This window comes from Megascapheus bottae, chromosome 2, assembly GCF_031878675.1.
Source record: "Megascapheus bottae isolate mThoBot1 chromosome 2, mThoBot2.hap1, whole genome shotgun sequence".
Taxonomy (NCBI): Eukaryota; Metazoa; Chordata; class Mammalia; order Rodentia; family Geomyidae; genus Megascapheus; species Megascapheus bottae.
Window position 1 is genome coordinate 14,952,198 of NC_143510.1, and position 24,290 is coordinate 14,976,487.

A 24,290-nucleotide genomic window follows, 5' to 3' on the forward strand; every position below is an offset into this window, starting at 1 on the left:
TATTGTAAATAATGCTGAGCCAATGCAACAAGCAATTGAACAAAAATAATTTTACAAAGTGAGTCAGAACAAAATAGTATGCCCTGAAAATATTTAGAACTGAAGTTAAATATGAGCCTCGCTCCTTTCTCTGACCAAAAAAACAACTCCAAGTCCAGATGGTTTTGGTGGCCAAACTTTAAGAAATTCCAAGAACAGTTAATCTCATTCATTAAAAGGAGAAGTTACAAGAGAGTCCCTGGATTGAGGGGTTCAGTTTTGCCCGTATCCCTCGAATAACCTGTGGCCTATACCAGATACTTTACCTCTCAGTGAAGAGCAGGAAAATGGAAAGGTTTTCTAGCACCCAGGGTTTTGTGGTTCCACAACTCTAAGGCACTTGTCTTCTTACTAAACTTGTTTGGATTATTTAGAGCTTTCACATCTTAAAGTGATAATATTGGATTATACACACAGCCCCTTGGACCTGCTTTGCTAAAGATGGTTGCTAAGTAGTCTGTGCCCCAGGGGACATTTCTACCTGAAGAGTGGATCCAGTTGAAACCGAGTTTCAATTTGTTCCTGTGTCATCCAGGGAAAAAAGAATGTGCTCAGAACCTTGCGTAGCAACCCTTGAGAGAGTTCAAAGTCATCTATTTTATTTTATATTTTATTTCTGGTTAATAGCCATAGAGAAATTTTGCAGAATAGTTCCCACATACTGATCCACTGGACTTGTATGAGTTGAGTAGATCTTGGCTCCATTCTGATGGCTGGAAATTGAGACTCACAGATAATGTCACTTGCACAAGGCCACGGGGCCCTTTTGTGTAGCACAGCATTCTATGTACAAGAGACCCGACATTTTACACACAGATGAAAAATTATGAGTACTTCTGCAGAGAGCTTCTGCGGTATTAAACAGTGACAATTCTTTTGTCCCACGTATCTTTGTGCGGTTACTTTTCTTAATGCTACTTATCCAAAGGATCTGAGAGGACATTTATTTCCTTTTGTACCTCAAAGCAAACACCAATTGGGGCTTTATTCAGTAAGAAAGCATGGCTGGCTAGTCAAAGCTAATATTCAGTTGTAATATTTGCCTAGTATGTAAATAAAGGATAATTGCTCAGGCATTTGGGGGTGGTATTGGGGAGGTCTCGGTGGGCTGGAAGCTCCTCTGGGAATATGCGCTAGCTGACTTTAGGAAAGTTAGTCCACCAATCTATCCTGCTGCTTTCTTGGGGAATCTGAATTTTTCCTGCTCATCCTTATTATGCTGGACAGCAATAAGTTATATGCCTGATCTCCTTTGATTTTTGTGTCTTTTCTCTACATTGTTTCCAAATACCTGTGGCCCAATGAGAAGGCAAAGGCTGGCATGCTCAGAGCCATCCAGGTGAATTTTCAAGGATCAAAAACACATTGTCCTGTGTTACCCACTTCCTTGGCTGTTCATTTCAGACATACCAGCTCAAATGTGACTCACACTGTGTAGTTTCGGATGAACTTTAGGGAAGGTAGGTAGCTGAAAAACATTTCTTAGGAAGTCAAGCAGCAGCACCTTTGATTTTAGGCTGAATGTACGTGCAGGTTAGATGGGAACACACCTATCTGAGATAATGGGAATGCTCTTTTACAAGGTTTTTCTTTTTTTCTGAACCTCCTGTAGAAATACAGACATGCCTTTCCGTTCCCTCAGGTTAACCCGAAGGCTTAGAGTAAGAGTGCATTCTGGATTTAGCATCAGTTGAAGTCTTTGTGTTTAAAATGAACAGGTAACCACTGGTATGGTTTGTCATCTTTTTTCCTTCCTCTCATGAAATATAAAGTACGAAGTACTTACCTTTAAAAAATTATCTTGTTATTTCCTGTAAACGAAGCAAAATTATCACCATTTTCCTTTGGTCCTATTTTTTGGGGGGTCCTATTTTTTTAAAGAACTATTTGGCATAGCAACCTACACGCAGGTTAGATATGTAATGCAAATATTTCAATTTGTATAGTAGAGCCTTTAATGGCTGATATAAAAATGTTAATGTGGTATCTAAAGAAGGATCCAGAGACTGTCCACAGACTACCTCAAAAGCTAGGGGCTAGGTATGGAATCTCAAACTTACTTACATTCTGTCTGTCTTTCTGTCTGTCTGTCTTTTGCCAATCCTGGGGCTTGAACTCAGGGCCTGAGCACTGTCCTTAGGAGTTCTCAAGGCTAGAGCTCCACCACTGGAGCCACAGCACCATGTCTGGCTTTTTTTCTATGCATGAGGTACCAAGGAGTTGTGAATGCTAGGCCAAACTCCTGGCCCCAGAATCTCAAATTTCTTGCATCTCATTTTTTACTTCCTCCTTTTTGGGGGGAGGAGGATCATCCCAGCACCACATAAATGACAACTGTTTGGGACCTACTTGGGGGTGAGCCAGGCTCTGCACCCAGTGCTTTTTGACTGTGTGCCAGTTTGCCCTGAATGTGGGCGAAGCCAGTCAATGAGCCATCAATGCTGAGTTACAGAACCAATGTCAGACCTGTTCCATCAAACTCCTCAGCCACGACTGCTAGACCGCATATGTAACCACTGGCCGAAGCCAGAGAGCTCTTTCCACAGAGTTCCTCTCCCTTCCACCACTTCCTCTGTGTTCTCCAGCGCCTCTCTGGGGGTAGCGTCACTACCTCCCGCCTCCTCCAGAACCTCTGTGCCTTCCCTGACTCACAGCTCCTAAAGCCCATCCCACCTGCCTGCCTCAGCCGGCTCATCTTCCTGAAATACTGCTTTCTCTCTTCCCTCCCCAGATGAACAGTTCCTCCTTGTTCCCAGCTACATCAGGTTCAGCCTCTTCTGACCAGTCCTCAGCTTCGTCCCACATGGGCTCCTCCACACAGGGTTTTATGAATTTTCCACCATGCCCAGATAATGGGGTGGGTTTTTTCTTCTCTAAAAATAGTTATTCATGGCTCCCCTCCCCCCCTGCCCCATGTCTTCATGATTGTGGCTTGCTGTTATCTGCAATGCCCTATTATCTGGCTGAACATCTACCTTTTGGTTTCAGCCTAGAAATACTTCTCTAGGAAGCCTCCTCTTAAATGTCTAAAATGATATTAGCATCTACTCTCCTGACCTCTTTAAGCTCCGATTCCTAGTCCAGTTTACCTCAGACCCTCCTCCCTCTCCCCTTTTCTCCCCCCCCCTCTTTCTTTTTGCCAGTCCGGGCTATCCTTGGACTTTTCTCAAGGCTCTACCACTTGAGCCTCAGCACCACTTCTGGCTATTTTCTATGTATATGGTACTGAGGAATTGAACCCGGGTCTTCGTGCATGCTAGGCAAGCACTCTACCACTAGGCCAAACTCCCAGCCCCCCTTCTCTCTTAAACCTGTGACATCTAGTGCTTTTATTTCTAGTTAGACTAGATAGATCTTCTATGACACAGCAATGATCTTTATCCCTCTTCTGTTTCTAGTCTTAGCAGAAATTAGTAATAATAATAATAAATAATAAAATACAACATCTACTAAACCAAAGGATGGTAATGGTGTGGAAAATATGTGACAGCATAACACTCCTTGAAGGCTAAAGCTAAGACCACTGTTGGCTATGTTTTGGGGAGAGGAGACGAGGATTGTAATCCTTGCTTGATACATTGCTCAGGTGGATAAGCTGCAGTGAGAAGCCGGGAGAGGAGCCTGTGTCCCTCCTTGCTCTGTATGCGTCCCACCATCCTCAGTTTATGCATGTGTGGGAGACACACACCTGGGCAGAAGAGCCAAGTGAGAGGACAGAAATTCTTCATCTGGAATTTGGCTGATAAAGCCCATCTGTTCTCAGGCCTCTCCAGTAAGGGGTTCTCAGCTCCTCACTGGTATTAGAGCAGCAGCTAGTTTGCTGTATGCAGAACTGGAATGTGGACTTATCTGGATTGTCATGAGCATTGTCCCAGTCCCATTCACAGCCACCTGCCACGTGCCCAGGGATGTAAATCCAGCCTCATCTCCCTTCTCCATACCATGAATCTGTTTTGGTATTAGATGCTTTCATTCTGTTGGGAATGAGGGAGGGTATAAACACACAAAACCAACAAGGTTAAAAATGTAATAACTGGGCTGGGAGCTTGGCCTAGTGGTAGAGTGCTTGTCTACATGCATGAAGACCCGGGTTTGATTCCTTGGTACCACATACATAGGAGGAAAAAAGCTGGAAGTGGTGTTGTGGCTCAAGTGGTAGAGCACTAGCCTTGAGTAAAGCCCAAGGATAATGTTCAGACCCTGAGTTCAAGCCCCAGGACTGGCAAGAAAAAAAAAAAGGTAATAGCTGCTAACACTTCCATAAGACTCTTTAAAATGAACTACGCTGTAGTCATTTGTGGAGAGCTTCTGAGTGCTCCCCGAGTCAACACAATTTCTGACAATGGGCCTCCATGGCATGTTGAAGAGCTAATTTGGAGAAATTGGTGGTAGCTTGGGTTCCATACTTTAGACTTTCACATGTTGCAGTCTGTTGCCCAAACCATTGTCCTTTTGTTTAGCAGATTTTTAAAAAAATAAACCATATCATTAGGAGAAATGTTAAGAAAATAAATAAATAACCCCCCCCAAAGAAAGAAACAACAAAAAGGAGATTACAGATCATGGAAGGTCCAGAGTGTGTCACTGAAAATCCCACAGCGAGCTGAAGCCACACCTCCTCCCCCACCTTTGTGACTCATCTCGGCATGGCGTCTTGCATGGAAACAGCACTCAAAGCTCTGTGTGCCAGGTAGAGGGTGTGAAGGCTTTGCCTCACATCTACAAGTAGTACTCCTTTCATAACCCAAATCAGTGCATTTGCCAACAAGGGAAATACGACTGCAGTTTCAAAAGCTGAAGTTGGTCAAGTCCGATTCTAGGATTTGTCAGTATTGCTGTTCCTAGAACTATTTTTCTTTTATAATTGGCCTAGCTGTAGCTTTCCATTTTGTAGGGCTCAGACTAAGAATGCTTTCCCTCAAGGAATCTTCTTCCTTATAAAAATGGAAATGATACTTTACAGCCTGTGCATCATTTGTGTACACAGATACAACAGCACTTGGCTTTGTAATTATTAATATGTCTGTGTCTGCAGTCAACTGGGATTTTCTTGATTTCCCCAATCTTGCACAGTACCTGGAACACAGTAGGTGCCCTGTGACCCCACTGAAAGAACACAGAGCAGGACACAATATTCCACCAGGAAAATACCTCAGTATATTCCATTCTTTCTCTGCTCTCACCCTTCTTTAGTTTTCATGAAGGAATGATTGCTAAACTCACTTATCTAAGAGATGTGTTATACGTAGGAAGGCTTGCTATTTCCTAGCTGAGTTTTTAGCCAGTCCATTTCTTGGAATTTTTATTTTTTAATTAGAGAGTATCTCTTTTTTTAAGTGTCTGGAAGAGAAGGGAAATGCATGATACCAGCTCTAGGGGAGTTTTGAATCAAAGTGTGTGTGGGTATGTGAGCTGTGGACTTTGTTGTTGTTTTCAATGAACAAAGAGCACAGAATGGAAATGGGCACGAATGATAATAATATAGGAAAATGCTTCAAAGGGCTTCCTGGCAATTTTTGCAGGCAGCCATCTTTCATATCCCTGTAAGATAAAATCACCTTAAAGGGTCATAAAACACTGTCAGGGTATTTGACAAGCCCCATAGGTAGTTGTCTGAGCCCCGTAAAAGCATCTTAATTGACCTAAATGACAACAGTTATGTTATAAATATCTAGAATTTATGACCTGAGAAGGCATAATCACATCTCCCATCAGTTAAGTCTGCATAGGAGAAGCCTGAGGATTTAAGATAGGGCTTCAAGTTGGGGGAAAAATCTGATTAGCCTTAACTTTATGACAGACAAAGAGCTAAGTGAATCGCTGGGCTTTCAAGTTCCTGATCCCTGGCAGTTACAGGCAATGGTATTTCAGAGTTGAGTAAAAGCCACCCAGTCCCCTCTGGACAGCTGTCATTTTATTGGCCTTGTAAAGTCTCACATTCACCGTGACAAATCCAAGACCATATACCTGCGAAGAAGAGATGTTTTAGATTATGGGGTGAAGAGGAAGCAGACAGAGGGGTTAGAGGGTGAAAGCCTATGTGTTTATGCCCGTCTTCTCTGGAATGTGCAGTCACCATGAAAAGGAAGAAGATGCTTCCCCCCAAAACACTCCAGACCCCGAGCATGAGTCCCAGTCTCTGTGACTTGGAGTTGATAAAAATTCAAGTCAGAGTTAAAAAAAATGAGTTTATGTTTCTAAAATCTTTCCATGTCTTTCAAAGTAGTTGAGAGTTAAACTTGGATTTATAACAGTTGATTCATTTCCTGAACTGTTTTATTGGAACAGAGGTGTTCTTAGCAAGCATTCAGCTAAATCGAAAATGAAAGCCAGTTCATGAAAGGATGTGCTTTACATAATTCATTTATGTATTATCCTTAAGTAGGTACACAAAGGGATTTCAATTCAACATATCAGTTTATGAGTATAATGCATCTTGATTGATGTCATTCCTTCCTTCATAACCCCACATAACCCTTCAAGTTACCTAGCTCCATTTTCATACACACACACACACACACACACACACACACACACACACACAATGAATATTATGACTGCATTGGGAAGAGAAAGGAGAGAGGAATGCAGGATGTTTGTTTCTGAAGGGACACATTATAGAGATAAATTTCATATCACTGATCAAACAGGTGACAGTGGGGAGATGCTCCGATCAGCGGAATCGAACCACCTTCAGGGTAAAAGACAAACAATGTCCTACTCCTAATCCACAGAGCTTCAAAGCGAACAGCGACTCCTTGATGAGGAGCTCAGGTTATCTACTTAATGCCTGAGATTGTGACATTTCTTCAATGAATCCGAGAGCAGTCCTTCAAAGAAAACTCCGGATGAAACCTACAGAGAGGCCAGTTGTCTTTGAACTCAGGATCAAAAGTTTATCCTAGATTAACCTCATCTTTTCATTTACTTTTTTTTTTTGGTAATCTAGGGACAGAGTTCTAAATTCAGAGAGAAGTGTTTCAGTGCTTTGCTCAATGCACCAAATATACTGAGGTTTAATCACAAGTAGTGATACATTATTTTTTCCCCCTGATGCCTGTACTGGGACTTGAACTCAGGATCCAGAGGAACACTGACTCTGATTTTTCACTCAAGGTTGGCACTCTACTTTGTGAACCTCAGATCTGCCTTCTGGTTAATTGGAGGTGAGAGTCCCAGACATTCTTGACCAGGCTGTCTTTGAATCATGATCCTCAGTTTTCAGCCTTCTGAGTATCTAGGATTATAGATATAAACCATCCATGTCCAGCTAAGAATACTTCAACTTCCTCTGGCTATATTGGTCCTATATAAGGGGAACTCCCAGCCGAAGTTCCACTTTACACATGAAATCTATATATATGCCTGTGTTTTAAGAGTCTCTACAGAGCAAATGAGTCTGAGAGTATATGCTCCATTTGTTATTTGTCAGTGTATGTGACATAGAACTTCAATTTGGACTTTGCTTTTCATTTATTCATTTATTTACCCAGTCCTGGAGCTTAAACTCAGGGCCTGAGCACTGTCCTTGGGCTTTCTCAAGGCTAGTGGTGTACCACTTGAGCCACAGCACCACTTCCAGCTTTTTCTATGTATGTGGTGCTAAGGAATCGAACCCGGGTCTTCGTGCATTCTAAACAAGCACTCTACCAAACTCCCAGCCCAGGGACTTTACTTTTATTATACTTTCTCCTCTGCTTCCATACCTTTAAGAAGTATATCTTTCCAAATCCAAAACTTCATGCCTTTATACTGTGAAAGAAATAGGAAATCTGGAACTGATTATGAAATGATGAAGCAGGGAGATGCAGAAATGTAAGGGATCAGTGGACAAATGCATCAGTCCCGCTATACACAAAAGCCTGGTGTGCAGGCCACATCCACTTTGGGTTTGAACTCTGCTTTTTACATTTCAGCTTAATGCAACCTAGCATTTGTTTTGTATAGTGCTTGGGGAGCTTTTGGTGTTAACAGAATGCTTTTCTAAAGAAATTCCTTTGGATTCCTTCAGAATTTGTCCAGTTTCCAGGTTCCAATAGGAAAAATGTGGGTAAGGTTTTCATAGAAAAATAGAGCTCCAGGTTTTTCAGTTGGCAAGCATCAGGCTCTGAAGCAACTCTTCATTAATTGAAACAGGTCAGCTTGAGGTGGAGGCATTTGTACCTTAATGTGCAGGAGGGAGAAGCAGGAGCCAGAGAGGTCACCCTCTGAGACTTGAAGCCTACTTGTAGTGTTGTGCTCCTCTCTCTGGAGTACATGCTTACACCCAAGTTATGTGTCACCTAACTTTATTGTCCTTTACTGGCGGCTTGTCCTGACACTATTTCAGATGTGACTCTCTTCTTAAGGACCAGGGGTGCAGTAGTCACAATAGGATACTTTTGTTTTCTGCCTTTCTCTCTCTGTCTTTCTCTCTCTGTCTGTCTATCTCTCACTGTGCCTCTTTGTCTCCTTCTCTCTGATAGTACCAGTGCTTGACCTCAGGATCTCACACTGTTGTTTTGGGTATTATTGCTCAAGGCTGACACTACCATTTTGGCTACTGCTCCATTTCTAACTTGGTGCTTGTTAGTTGGAGATAGGAATCTCGTTGTCTAGTCTGTACAGATTGGCTTCAAACTGCAATCCTCAGATCTCAGCCTCCTAAATAGTTTTTTATTTATTTATTCATTCATTCGTTCATTTATTTCATTCTTTCTTTTGCTTATAGGGTTTTAACTGATTTCTAAAGGTATTATGTATTTATTATAAACAACGTATGCGTCAAAGATCTTGAGGCCAAAAGCATGGTTTAGTGGTATACCATTTGACTAGCAGGTACTAGTGGCATGCATCAAAAACAAAACAAAACACAAAATCACACAAAGGTCTTGATAAAAGAAAATAAAAATCCACTATACGTCTCCATCCAAAAATACTGCCATTTCAGTGAATTCAGTACTTTTCCAGTGTTTCGACATATAGCTATATAAAAGTTGTATTATGAAATGATTTCCCCCCCTACTTTTAAACTTAACATTGCATACTGGACCCCTTTTCACTTGCAAATATATGGGTTACATCATTTGTGTTCTTTAGCCTGTCCTTAAGGATGAATGTTTAGTTATTTCTAAGTGTTCCCTGTTCGAATCCTGAAGTTCCTCGGGCCTGACTTTCAACCACGTATCCAGTCATTTCTTTTGAATGAATCGCTGCAGTGGAAATGGTGGCTGATGTGGATGAATATTGAGAAATGGCTCCCAAGGTGGCTGTTCCTTCTCACTTCACATCCCCTCTTGGACCTATCTCTACGTCATTTAGTTTTGCTTTGCTTTGCCACATCTACGCCAACAGGTCCACAGCGCTCCATTTTTCTTCTGGTGGTAGAGTGCAAACAACAGAAGCAGCTAACGCATGACATTTGAGAAGTCAGTTTGAAGAGATAGAAAAAAATGTCCTGTGGAAATAAACAGAATACTAACAACCATCCATGATCACACTTGTCTCTACGGCCATGACGGGGATGTAGTTTAATCCCTTGACTTAAACTTTGGAGATTTAAAGATGTGTGTACTGTTCTGTTTCCTCGGAAGAAAGGTTTTCTTTATGTGTAGGTGAGAATCTATGGTCCTGGTCAATGAGAGAGAAATGACATCTAGAAATAGACTGGAGAGGGGCCAGGAGCTTGGTCTAGTTGTAGAGTGTTTGCCTCACATGCACAAGGACCCAGGTTCGATTTCTGGTACCACATACATAAAAAATGTCGGAAGTGGTACTGTGGCTCAAGTGGCAGAGCTCTAGGCTTGAGAAAGCCCAAGGACAGTGCTCAGGCACTGAGTTCAAGCCCCAGGACTGGCAAAAAAAGGAAAGAAGGAAGGAAGGAAGGAAGGAAGGAAGGAAGGAAGGAAGGAAGGAAGGAAGGAAGGAAGGAAGGAAATAGGCCAGAGACCCCACTATCCTCACTGAAGGGCTTACAAACACCTAAAACAAAGCAAATCCTGTTTAATGGCTTCATTTTCTTAGCCATGAAGGGCCTGAGGTTTGGGGCCCTTTTATGCATTTATTGGTGAATTCACTGAAGTGTAAGCAGATGGAAAAGGTTCAAGTGGCAGGCAGATAAACTTGTTAAATCTCTGGGAACCTTTCCTTCCTTGCTCTGGGAGTTTATCATCGTGGTAGAGTTAAAAGGCAATTAGGCCTGTAGGTCTTTGCTGGCTTGTTTATTGGCATTTTACACGTGGGTGTTGAAGAGACAAGGCCAGAATTAAACATTCCCATCCTGCTGGCTGGAGGGGAATGAGACCTCAGCCCAAGTTCCTATGTCTCCTTGAGAGACAGCCTGGCCAAAAAACTGGAGGAAAATCCTTTAAATATATTCCCTGTGCCCCAGGATGCTCATTGTTGGTGGAAAATTGCAGTTGGCTAACTCCATGCTGGGTTCCATTTCCTGGGAAATGGCTTTATGGCAGGGCATTTGATGAAAAGTTCATTCCTTTTGTAATTGTTAGCTGCCCCACAGTGTTAGTGAAGGTCCGGGTGCCTGGAAATACGTCTTGCCTGTCTTTCAGGAACTCCCTCCACTCCACTCATGAGAAGGGAGTGCCATCAGTGTGCAAGTACACACTAGGAAGTGTGCGCTTAGTGGAAGTTCCAGTAGGCCCCCTGGTCCCTTTGTGATTGAGAAGGAGGTGGGTCTCAGCTTTCTGCAACAGTTACCTTTCTTCACACATTAGTTCCATTTGCTCATTTTTGTCCTGCAGCTCACTGCCCCATCAGTGTACAGTGGATGCTTGTATTGACAGGTGTATGGTTTCAAGAGGAAAAAACCCAAAATGCTCAGGATGCCTAGAGGATAGTACTGAGAACACTGGATTCGCTTTTCCCGTAACACCACCCTACTTCCCCTCCAGACATGCCACCTTTCAACACATCTGAATTTTTCTGTTTATCCCTCCAAGTACACACCTTCAGTTTTACCCTGATTTGAGGGCAACTTTTGCATTTGAGGAGGCAGATTTTCCCCCAAATGAAGGGCAAGGAAACATTCAGCAGATCACACAAATATGAGTGACTAGAAGCATCTCTGCACCTACTGAGCTGTAAGAAATGCATGAAATGTAAAATTTTTGCATTTAAAACTTTTTTCACCTTACATGTATTATTGTTATTATTATTATTTACTGTGATGGTTTAAAACTGCATGTAATAAATCCATGAATAATGTAAGCTCACCGTAGAGGGTTAGATTCAAACCTAATCTTTTCACATTCAGCATTTGGGGCTCCACACCACCACCTGGAAATCTGTATCTTCAGAATCAACTTGGTCACCCGCTGGTGGAATCAGTGCAGATGTCCACAGCTTGATTTGCTTAGAATGGCTACAGGAAGAGTGGGCCCTCTGGGCTTTCACTGTGCCTGCTTTATGCCTCCAGTTATTAAAATGTGCTGTTTGGCTAACACATGTTGATGCTTGTGTGTGCGCACGTGTGCAAGGGACTCTATAGTACATACATGTTTTTCACAAAACTTGGATGTATTGTCTGTGTTTTGCCCATCCAGAGAGTGCTACTGAGATATAAAACCTAATTGTAGAAAATAAGAAAATCCTTGCTCATGCCCAGAAGACCTGGAATGTTAGAACTTTCTTTCTTTCTTTTTTTTTTTCACCACTGACCATTTCCTGAGCAGCTGCTTGTTTTCTTCAGTTAGGCACCCTGCCTTAATTCTCTCAACTAAAGAAAACACAATGGATAGCTACAGCTTTTATTCCCAATCTTCCCTTCCACATTCTGAAACTAATTTGCCCTAGGATGTCTCCAGCGTCTGGGAGAGGATGAGACTTCCTCTTGCTGATTAAGGACATCCTATAGGACCAAGAGCAAGGCCTGAGAATCAGGGTTTCCAGGCTGCAGTCAGATACACTGATATGAAAGACCAGAAGGTAAAGGGAATTTATCCTTAGGAAGACTGAAAGAGAATGAAAGCAAATGGCTGACAAATTGGCTGTCTTTTATGCAAAGTTGACAGGCAAGCCGGCCTCTAAGCAGAAAGAGGATATGCAGAGCCCTGAGGCCAAATGGCTCTGCAGGCAGTCTGTCGGCTTTTTGAAGTCCTTGCTCTGCTGGCCACTTGGCATAGCAAGGCCCGGGCACAATGGCCTTGCCATAAAGTCGTGAAAACTTACTTTTAACCCCAAATATCATAGTTACAGGGATGTGGGGGGGGGGATGATCATTCATTCTTCTTCTTCAGTGCATGCAAAAACATTTCTGTAATGCAAAAACAGACTGTTTCTTCCTTCCTACTGTTTTATGAATTGGGTTATAAATGGGAACTCTGGCTTTCTTTCACAAAGGCTAAGACCTTTCCCTGGCAACCTCCTAGATGCAGGGCTCACCCCTGCTATAAGGGGGAGGTAACTGAGGGAGCAAGAGAGGCTCCATTTGCTCTTTCTAGCCTCACCCAGGCTCTGCAGCCAGGAGACAAGCAAGAGGCCGGAGTTCAGGGGCTATAGACAGTAGTGTTTGACCAAATATCTAAGAATCTACTCAAGAGTTGTAAATCTAATATGATTTTCTTGTTAATCTCTGTCAAACCATGAAATCTGATATGTTAACCATGACTAAGCCGTGAAATTTGTCAACTTTGTCTGTGATTTACACAAGCTCTGTATTTGTTCCCCCCCCCCCGCCCCCGCTTAAGTCTTAACACGAAGTGTAGAACATTACTTCCCAGCATGCTCTTCCCAGCAGGCTGCTGGGTCTGTATCCTGACAACAAGGAAGAACTAAGTACTTCATTTCTCATGCCCTTTCAAGGATTAAGAATGGATAAGATAAAACCTGAAAACAAAGTCATTTATTTTCCTTTGAGGTGATAACTGTGAATGTAGCAGATTCGCTTGGACATCAGCAAGTATCACATAAACATTTAAAATGGTTTCATGGTTCATGTCATTGAACCTGATAATAAACTTCCTTAAAATAATGTATTGGTTCTGAGAGAAAATGAAGAAAAGCATGTAGTCATCCTTTAACTTCCTTATACAGAATTAATCTCTTGAATGTGATATTAACATAGGATCTGTGACTTGACATCCTTCTTTGTCATTGCTACATAGACAAATGTGTGTCAACCACATAATTTCTTTCTCCTTAGTTTTTTCTTTCTGGAAAATGGGAGGGAAGACAATAGTGAGACCTGATTTATAAGTGGTTTCAAGGCACAAAAGAGACGCCAGAACAGTTCAGAGCTGGATACCCTTATTCTTAAAGAAAAGAAAAAAGGGTATATGATTGTTGGTAAAGCAGTCTATGATGATATGGAAGATTGTTGGGAAACATCATAACGTTGAGGGCTCAAGGTTTGCTCTTTTGTTGAAAGGGAAGCCGCCATTTGGAATAACTCTATCTATAGCTGTATCAGTTTCATTGCTCCTGAAGGGAGCAGGAAGGAGCAGCTCAGAGGAAGAAAGCCAGGCTTGGGTACAGGAAAGGGGTCAGGACTGGAATACTGGATTGTATTCCCCTGCCCCCCTTGCCAAATTGCCTCCCCACCCCACACACACTCAATTAAGAAAAAAAAAAAAAAGCCCAACCCTTCCTACTGTCTCCTGGAATCAGATAATCAAATGACTTAGAACTCATCGTGCTTTGTTAACTTCCTTACCCTATGGGGGTGTGACTCCAGAGGGAGATAGTCATTTCAGAGCTTCCCCCCCCAGTCATACCCCAGTACCCCCCACCAAAAAGGAGAGAGACTTCAGTCAACTTCTTAAAACTTCAAATAGTCTGTAACCAATGTCATCAATTTTAGGAAACCTCTCTCCTTCTTCTCTTCTACAAGGAATAAATGGATATGCACACATTTGCGTATTTTTTTCCAGTGGAAAAGGTTCATCATTCCTTTTTATGCTGGTCCTAGAGCTTCTACTCAAGGTTTGGGCTCTATCCCTTAGTTGTTTGCTTGTTTTGATTTTTTCTTTTGTCTTCAAGGCTAGCATTCTACCACGTAAGCCACAGCTCCACCACCAGCTTTTTGTTAGTTATAGGAGTTTTTCACAGACAATCTTGCCCAGGCTGGCTTCAAACCAAAATCCTCAGATCTCAGTCTCCTAAGCAGATGGATTACAGGTGTGAGTCACCGGCATCCAGATAAGGGTCCATCATTCTTATCAAATTCTCTTAAAAGAGTGTGTGACTCCAAAAGGGGTTAAGAGTGAGTTCCCTATTATTTGTATCCTGAAAAGTCACATTTCCAGTGAATTACAAGGTTAACAATTACACCAGCTTAACTTTTCAAGACAAAGGTTACATGTCATCATCTAAGTGTCTGAGGCCCCAGACTGGCTTGTAAAACAGCAGTTGGATCACGAATTCTTCAAGATGGTTTCTATAGTTTAGTTTTCAGGTTCTAGTCTAACTGGAAAACCATGGTCTGACCATCTTAGAACTTGGTTTAAATCTGAGTTAAGAAATAATACATGTTTATGTATCATCTTCCACATAAGTACACTTATTCTTAGCATGAACAATCATTTATTTGCTTAATTCTGTTTTGGTTGTGGACTTAGTTAGATGGCCAGATTTGATAGGAGGAGTTGAGAGAAGAGAACTCAAGAGTTAGAGTGTTTGCCTAACATGTGGGACGTCTTGAGTTTGAGCCCCACCACCATAAATAGTAGTAACAGTGGTAGTAGTCATAGCAATACCAGCCAAACAAACAAAATATAAGATACCCAGTTTCACTTAAATTTTAGATAAATATTGTTTTAGTAGAATGCTTGAAAAGGAATGGCTTGGCAATGCTAGAAAGATCTTTGTTCTAGGTAAGAAGAGTTCTCAGGAAATAGTCATATTATCTCTTGCAGGGGGTGGTGAAAAGGCTTTAAATTTTTTTTTGTGTGTTGATGATTTGTATAATTCTATGAATTGACCCAAAATTGTTCATTCCTAACATGGGTGAACTTGATAATAAATAAACTATATCTTAGAAAAACTGGAAAAGTTAAGTGATAGCTTTACTTAATGTTTTTATTCTGAGTTTCAGACCAATCAGGAAAGATGATTTCAACTACAAATCTTATATCTCAGCATAAAACACAGATGTAAGTACTGTGCCAAGTTTTGCAGAAAATTTCTGGACCTACTGAAGCTCATCTCTAGGTTTCAGGTCCTATGTTCTTTGGGAAGCTCTACATTGTAACAATCCACCTTTTGGTGTAGGGGATAAAGCTTATCCCAGGCCAATGTGCAGGGCTCCTGCTTTGGGAAGTCTTTAATTGTTGATGATGACTGTGACCTCTGAGAACAAGTTTCACCCCAGCCAGCCTGCTGCTGAAAAAACTTGGAGAGGGCAGCATGTTATGGTATGCACAGAACCTTGGTTTAACTTGGATTTCTTTAAAGAAACAGAAGCATATGCCTATCCAAGCAGACCTTTGTTCCCACATTGACTAACTTTTTTTGGTACAAACAAAGTGTTCACACCCCAGTGTTGTAGACTCAGTCAGGAAGCACCTCCATCAAAACACACAAACCCCACTGTGTAGTTTTAGTGTCAGCTCCGTCTGAGGCCTGCACTACTACTCCTTTATCTCTGTTGATATTCTGAGGTATTGGGAGAAACACACATAGTTCAGTAGACAGAGTGTAGAGTGGGTATACTGAGCCACAAGAAAAATATACTGTAAGAAACTGCTATCAAACTCTGAGGTCTGGCTTCTCCAAATTTAATCAGTAACCTCTGGGGGAAGGGGGGTTATGGGGAATTGTTTATATAACTCCAAGGAACCACTTCGGACCTCTACTAGAACCTCAGAACAAGGACTGTTTTCTTTCTTCTTCTTCTTCTTCTTCTTCTTCTTCTTCTTCTTCTTCTTCTTCTTCTTCTTCTTCTTCTTCTTCTTCTTCTTCTTTTTGCTTACTGTTTGTTCTAAACATTAGCTCTTTACCAAAAGCAAAACCAATATGCCTGGAAGAAGAATGGGAGGACAGCCAAAGCCCCTTAGTGATCCGTTTATTCTTGTTCTTTCTGCAGTTTAGACAAGTCAGATTTCACTAACACTTGGAAAGCTTTGAGAACACTAGAGTAATGAGAGGATACCTGAAGAAGGTGTGAACTATGGGAAGAGGCTACCTGGAAAGCGAAGTCCCCTAGCCCAAAATCTTGGAGACCCTGGGCTTCCTAATACCTCTCACCTCAGAAGTATGAGAATTTCTAGCCAGACAACCAGTAGAATCCAAATATTTTCCATGTTAGAAAGTACCAAAGAGTCTTAGTCTTTACCCACAAACAACATAATTCTTCTGGCTGCCTTGGTCAGAGCACAGGACTTCAAGATACACAAGTCTTTGTCTCCTGGAAATCTCACTATTCTGCAATTCCTGGGCTGGCCTCAGCAAAAAACTGCCCATGTGAAGAAACAGTAAGTTGCTTGTAGCCATTGAGAAGACAGACTCACTCCAAGCCCTTACTCCCTTCATTCCTAATTCAGTAAATTTGGCTTCCTTCCTTCCTTCCTTCCTTCCTTCCTTCCTTCCTTCCTTTCCTTCCTTTCCTTCCTTCCTTCCTTCCTTCCTTCCTTCCTTCCTTCCTTCCTTCCTTCCTTCCTTTCTTTTCGGTCATGGGGCTTGAACTCTGGGCCTTGGTGCTGTCCCTGAGCTCTTCAGCTCAAGGCTAGCACTCTACCACTCTGAGCCACACCACCACTTCCGGTTTTCTGGTGGTTAATTGGAGAGAAGATTCTCATGGACTTTGGTGCTGGGGCTTGCTTTGACTCATGATCCTCAGATCTGAGCCCCTGAGTAGCTAGGATTACAGAAGTGAGCCACCAGTGCTCTGCAAGTCAATTCTTTAACATATCATTCGGATCAGTCCCAAAGGCAGGACTTCTGCCAGTCTGCTCTTAGTAACTGCTGCTGTGGCTGAACAAGTACTTAAATGCCTTTCCTTGAAAAATATTCTCCCAAACTATCCAATTTGCTTCTTTTAAATGTCTTCTTGCCTGGCACCATTGGCTCACACCCGTAATCCTAGCCATTCAGGAGGTCAAGATCTGAGGATCCTGGTTCTAAGCCAACTAGGGCAGGAATGTCCAAGAAACTATTACCTTCAATTAACCAGCAAAAGGCCAGAACTGGCTAAAGTTGTAGAGTACCAGCTTTGAGCAAAAAGAATGCTAAGAGGAATTGCAAGGTCTTGAGTTCAAACTCCAATAATGACACACACAATTTGTTTTTGAAAATACATCTTACATTTGTTCAAAAGAGTGAGGCATTCCCATTTGGGGTTTTATTTTATTTAGTTTACAAAGTTTTAGCTCTTTTCGTTTTCATTTTTTCTTTTTGTCAATCCTGGAGCTTGAACTCAAGGCCTTCTTTTGCTCAAGGCTAGTACTCTGCCACTTGTGCCAACACCACTTCTGGCTTTTTCTGAGTCGTTTTTTTAGAGATAAGAGTCTCATAGACTTTCCTGCCTGAGCTGGCCTTAAATAATGATCCTCTGGAGAAACTAGGATTATAGGCATGAGCCACCTGAGCCGGACTAATCCCAGTCTCTGTCACAATTTTGGTTGAACCTTAAATTCAGGCGGTCATCTTTAGCTTTCATTTCCTTACCTGTAGAAATAAGAAGTTGAAATACCTACCCTGTTGTTCACTCTATTGAGTGCTGTTCTTCATTTCCAGCTTTCAGCTCTGCATCTCATTTCTCTTATTGGTGTGTAGATAAAATCACTTGTATTTGATACAATTTCATCCTTACTGGGTCAGTAAGCTACCTTTGTAGCTGTTATTGCAGCAGTATTGCTAGCTTTACTTTTGCTTTGCAGGCAGCTCTCCTTGTACTATTTTACACGACTCTTACAAAGTTGTGAAGAGAATGGCATTTGTCTCACCTTCACACTTCAGAAGAGACTACAGTCCAAAGGAATTGTTGTTCTCAAAAATGTTGTGAGAAATGCCTAATAATCCATGGATGTTCTGTTATTTATGCTATGACTGTTCCTGGCTCCCATCCTTGGCTATTTGGTAATGACTTGAAAGTTTTCATTATCCCAAATTGAGGAAATGTGTGCTGCTGGTGTCTAATGATTAGAGCCAGGGACTTTGCTATCTTTTCTACCTACAGTGTCCAAGGCAGTCCAAACTACAGAGTGATCAATCCCAAGCTTAGTAATGCTAGGGTTGAAAACCAACCAAGGAAGGATTTGTGTTTCACTCTTGTTTTCCTTCAATGCCAGGAGGGGAAAAAATAGAAAACATCCCATCTTGATGAGTACGAGATCCCTGAGTTCTTATATCCCACATGAATTCAGACATCAGTGAGCCTCAGCTACCATGGAGCAGGGGAAAGTATGAGGTCAAGGAATGACTTCTTAGTTGCAGCAGCTGTGTCTCAGTTCCAAGGAGAGACAACTCTGACAAAAGCAGTGGAACAAGAAGTTATGGGGATGTTTAGTTTCTGATAAAAAAAAAATCATTTTGCAGATTAAAATGCTTCCTCCTTCTTTAAATAACCCAGACAGCGGAGTCATTTCTTTGTGGCATGAAATGGAGAACAAGATAACCAATTATGCCCCTGTTCAATTAATTCCATCCTTGAAATCAAGTGAGCCCACGCTGTAGGTGGTGTTACTCTTCATATTCTCACCCACATGCTTTTGAACTAACAAACCTGTGTTTCAAAAGTCTGTACTTACACCACAAAGTAAGTTGTGTGGCTTGTTTCCTGGAACCACATTCACTTTTCATAACTCTTGGCTCTGGCCTCCTTCACTCCCTTGCAGATAGCCAAATGCCTACTGAACTGCCAGCGCTTGCCTCTTCCCACGTGTAAGTGCAGATGTGAACCCTTACCCAAGTTCATCATACACATCATCGGCACATCTCATTGGCTTACATGGGGGCATCTGCTTATCCTTTAGCCAGTACCATGGCCAGGTAAATGCTAGGAGCTGACTGGTTGTCCCTTAGAGCACTTCATACTTCCGAGCTGAAGTGGAACTGTATGTAATAGATGTGAACCCAATAGTAGGACAAATGTGTTGTTCTGAAGGGAATTTTGAAGTAAAATACACACACACACACACACACACACACACACACACACACACAATGAAGTAGCTTTGGATTCTGCAGCAGAAGACTTTGGTTCTTACCCTAGCATTGTAGTTAATCAGTGCTAACTAGAATTTAACTTAAGCTAGTTTAGTTTATAACTATCCCTGCCTCTTCTTCATTTTTTTTTTTGCCTGCAATATGGACATTACCATCGAGGTAGATATTTTAAAAATCAATTATCTAAGGACAGTGGAAGTATTGTACAATACTCAGTCATGATCTTATTAGACCCGCATGAATTTGATTCTGCTACTGTAGTCTAGAAGAATCTAGACCAGCTTTCCCCCATCCAGCTAGTCCACTGAAACACTGTGTCTAAATTTATCCCAATCCTCATTGTTGAAGGTCAGTGTGGGAAATCTTCTGAGGTCACTGATTGAAGTAATTGGCTTGCAAAAGTCTCTGTTAAATGACATAATTGGTTTTAATTATGTAATTACGGCACTTAAAGTGTGGGGGTGAAAGGTTACTATTATATTTAGAAGTGAGATTCCCCAAATGAAGAAAGGGTGTTTAAGGCACATGTCTTCCATTTCTCTTTTTACTTTGTCATCAGGAAACCAAAGTAGGCTGGCCTTGGCTCTGATGAGTCAGGATGATTGTCCCACAGGAGATAGTGCTGGGGCGCCTCCCTGTATCATAGGAACCATTGTTATGAGGCTGAAAGGGCTTCCGGAAAGATCTCATTGTGATGTGAAGTTACTGAACAAGTGGGAACTTCAACTGTCAGCAATGGAATCTGATTGGGCAGGGTAATTATATGATTGCCGCTAGTGTTTGTACATGCGTGAGGATATTTTTACTGGGGAAAAAAAGAAAGCTTAATTGCTTACTTACTTAGTGGAAGCAGAAGCTAAGCAAATTTATGTTGTCGTAGGTTCAGAAGACAACCTTGCTTTGTGCCTGAAGTAACTACCTACTCTGATATTTAGACGTGAGGGTTTTATTCCTCTCTCTGTACAGTCAACGTTGTTTGTGGGGTGGACATTATATGATAATATTAAAACCTCAGAAAGTCCACTTAACTGTGTTTTTCATGAAAGCCAACCATGTGCACATTAGCCTTTCTTAAACTCTCTCACACAATGGTTTCTTTCACAAGCAGCTAGAAATAGGGGCCACCCTTAAGCTACTGGGACTTTCATGGGCTTTTGTTGGCTTTGTTTGGGTTTGTTTTTGTTTTTACCCCATGGGGAGGCCCTGACAGTACTGACTTCATCAGCTATCTGGTTTCCCTGAATTGCACAAGACAAGTAGGAGATATTATGTCTATGATAGTGTTTTACACGTGGAAAAAAAAAAGCACCAAGAATAAGAGGCACAGAAAGCACCCTCTGCGAGTTCCCAGGGTCCTGGAGGGAAAAGAAAGGAGGTACCGTGGGAGAGCCAATAGGAAGAATAGAACTCTTAGGGCTCCTGAGTGGATGGTGCCAAACGATCCTCCTGCATCTTGTCTGCTATGACAACCCAGAGTGTAGCTGGCTATTTTTCCCCTCATGTGGCTGTGCAGAAAACAGATCATTGCAATTAGGAAAGTTCCAGAGCAGTTCAATTCCACATGACTATTGTTTGGGGGATTGTATGTACGCCCGTGTGTGCATGCACGTGTGCATGCGTGCATGCGTGCTTGCATACGTACGTACGCATGCTGCTACTGGGGCTTGAACTCAGAGCCTGAGCATTGTCCCTTAGCTTATTTGCTCAAGGCTGGAACTCTACCACTTTAGTCAGGGACATTTCTGCTCAGGCAGGCTTCAAACCAAGATCCTTAGATCACAGCTTCCTGAATAGCTGGGATGACAGGTGTGAGCTATTGACCCACGGGTTACAATTTTTGTGTGTTTGTTCTCGCAAAAATCTACTGTTTTCTAAGTCCCTTCTTGAGATCCCACCAAAGAAGTAGAAATGCAGTTGGGTTGTGATAGATGAGTTTTTGAACTTCAGATTTTCGGGTGTTGTGGATGGGAATGACAAGAAAGGGCTTTCAGCACCCCCATACTAGTCCTGCTCTCAGCTCTCAGAACCCTGTCCCATGGTGATCTTTTCAGGCTCCATCTTGTCTGGCTAACTTCCTAGGTCTTTGGGGGCCACCTCTGCTTCGCACCTTTCCGTGACTATTCACCCTCAACCTGAACTGGCCGCCTTTGCTTCCATAGCATGCTGTCAGTTCCTGTACCCACTCTCTTGTCCTGGCTTGTCTCTTTGTGCTCCCACCTAGCCTACCAGCTCCATGAGAGCAGGGACAGTGTATATTCCACCCTATTCTTCCTTCCATGCTGAGCCTGGCACAGTGCTTGATGAGCGTGTAGAGTGACTCTATGGGGGAAAAGGACTGCTTGCTGGGTGTTGTTGGGAACTGGGGAATGCGGCCTAGGTTTCCCGGCCCTTGCTGTTAATACTGCTTTCTTGTTGCTTACAATTTTCATTGCCCTAGATGATCCAGCTGTGTTGGAGGCACATAGGCACAGCCAAATCTCATGCTGTACATTGATCACCTGTCCAACCTTTGCCTAGAGTGGGAGCCCCCAGTTTCTTCAAGAGATCCAACTTTACCTGTCTGTAAAGAAGAAGAGGAGGAGGGAGACAGCAGGGAGGATCCAGTGGCAGTTTAACACCAGAGCAGGTCCAATGTTTACTTTTACCCTTTCGGAGGTGGGTAACTACAAATGCTTGGGGTACTGGGTTTTAGAAAGACTCTTGATTTGGGGGCTTATGTGTATTCTTTTTTTTTGAATATAGGATTGCACCCTATTCTCTTTTTTTAGGGGGGGGTCAGTCCTGGGGCTTGAACTCTGGGCCTGGGTGCTGTCCCTAAACTGTTCAGTTCAAGGCTAGTGCTCTAGCACTGTGAGCCATAGAGCCACTTCTGGTTTTCTGGTAGTTAATTGGAGATAAGAGTCTCATGGACATTTGTGTCCAGGTTGGTTTTGAACCTCAATCCTCAGATCTCAGCTGCCTGAGTAGCTAGGATGACAGGCGTGAGCCACTGGCACCTAGATACCTTATTCTTATATTGAATTCAAAGCCAGATTGTTCCATGTAGCTCACTAGTGTAAACCAAAAACCCAAATTCATCCAGTCACATAAGGCAAGTGATGCAAGTGTTGGTTTAGCCTCATGTCTTGTTAAATGGACAGAAAGGAGAGTAATTAATTTGTGGGCCTCTGTTTAATGATGATCATATTTGTTATTTATTTAGCCCACTACTATGATTTGCCCCAGATTTTCTGGTTTGAATTCTGTGGTTCTTTTTGTTTTGAATACTTCCCCTCCCTCATGCCAGTTAACTTTTTACATCATGAGAGCCAAAGAACTACTTAGTAATTGAACCAGAGTTTTTAAGTACAGCCCCACATAGTTCTGCGTCATGTCTACCCAGCCTCTTCCCTAAGCCGACTATGAACCAAGGACTTCCAAGATTTTAGGCAAAGGGGCTTCCTGCTGATTCCCTAAGTCCCAAGTTCTCTCTGATTGAACTGCCCACAGTTGAGAGAAACTTGCAGTTAGCAACTGGTGGATGAGTAAACATGTGCCTCTGGAACCACAGCTTCAGGTGGAGTAGGACGGAATAAAGCCACAGAGGCCACAGCTTCTTGGGTAACAATCTGTACCCTCTAGCTTTCCCGGGTCTGAAAGGTATTCCACTTGTGGTCGTTTTGAGTCTCCTTTGCTTTGTATTTCTGCTTTGGCATAATATGCACCTAAATGGGGATTCTTAGGCGTTTCCTTTCTAGGAAAGAGTTGTTCATAAACATTGTACACTGTGCACCAAACAGCCGTGGGCTATGGTGAACTTTATTCTTGAGTTCTAAGGAAAAGTTTAATTTAACTTTCAGTTTTGGAATGGCACCAAGACATGCTTCCTCATCTCACATCCTTTCTGGATTGACGCAGGTAGTAGTAACTGCCTGCACAAATATATCACACACTTCTTCAGAAAAAGAAAGCTTTGAGTGACATTTAATTTATAATTCAACTTGCCTTCAATTGTCCCATCTTGTCTAATCATTACAATCTATCTCATTTTAGAGGAAAAGAAATAGATTCATATTCTGCACATGTTGAGCGAGTCCTTTGTGCTTATTATCACATAATATGATGAAGAGAATAAAATACAAAGGACAAGAATTTATGATTTGTCATTTTCAGTCACACCCAAAATAATCCAACTGTTTCTATTGTGTTGTTTTAGAAGCCCTGCTTGTATTCTTTTCTTGACTGATTTATCCAAGGAACAGATTTAAATGTAGCTCTCCCTGGTACAGTGCCTGGACCGGTAATCTGTATCCTCATACCACCTACAAACTTCTTAGAAGCAGATGTTCTCAGACCTCACCCAGATCTACTGAGTCAGAAACCAGGGGGGAGGCCCAGCAAGCTGTCTGTGACTGTGCCTCTGTAATGCCAATCTGTACAACAGTCTGAGAACCCTACTTCTGCCAGTACATGATATGGGGTGTATTACAGGGGTGTGACCTAAGTCCTTCCATCCAAAAGCCTGTGATCCCATCAAGGAGCATAAGGCATAAATTCAGCAGACATTTAAGTAGAATGATCTTCATAAAATATAAATTACATCATATACTAGCTTCCTAAACTCCTCCAGGCAGTTTTCTTTGTTCTTGTAATGAGTCTAAAGTCTTGGCTAAGACATGCAAGGCCTGGCTTGCTCTGTACCCAGCCTACCTTTCCAGACTCATCCGGTTCAGTTCCTGTACTGCTAGTACTCTCACTGTGTCAGCCTCCTTTCTGATCCCCCACCTGCCCAGAGGGTGCATGTCACAGGAACACAGAGGAAGGAGAAGGAGGAACAAGAGAATGGTGACGGATCCATGATAGATTTGGTCACTGAAGTAAAATATTTCGAAACTCCTGTTCCCATAGGTTGATATGTTGACACAGTAATATAGAAAGAAATTTGGTGGTTTCATTGATGTCATAGTATTATTGGCCTCATCTTATAGCTTAGGAATGTCTGAAATGATTTGCCAAACCATAAGCAAATACAAAGTACATCTTAGTGTCATCTATTTTTATTGACCTATCTCTCAGAGCCCTGAACTGGATAGGCACAGATGCTCTGTCACAAAGGAGGACATGAATAAATACCACTGGAGATAAGATGGTGACATTGTCTAATACCAGAATGG

General features: G+C 42.2%; 1 protein-coding gene across 10 annotated transcripts in view; it reads left to right on the plus strand.

Annotated features, from left to right (window-relative positions):
* The window catches only part of Erc2 (ELKS/RAB6-interacting/CAST family member 2), a 909,407-nt gene that overhangs the window by 789,773 nt on the left and 95,344 nt on the right, over window positions 1-24,290 (plus strand). The window contains exon 20 of one of the 10 annotated variants that reach the window (XR_016533027.1): window positions 21,575-21,792. The exons of 8 other annotated variants lie outside the window; for them this stretch is intronic. The gene's annotated coding sequence lies outside the window, so the exon portion shown is untranslated. The remainder of the gene's footprint in view (window positions 1-21,574; window positions 21,793-24,290) is intronic. One more of the 10 variants, XR_016533028.1, reaches the window with a different exon arrangement.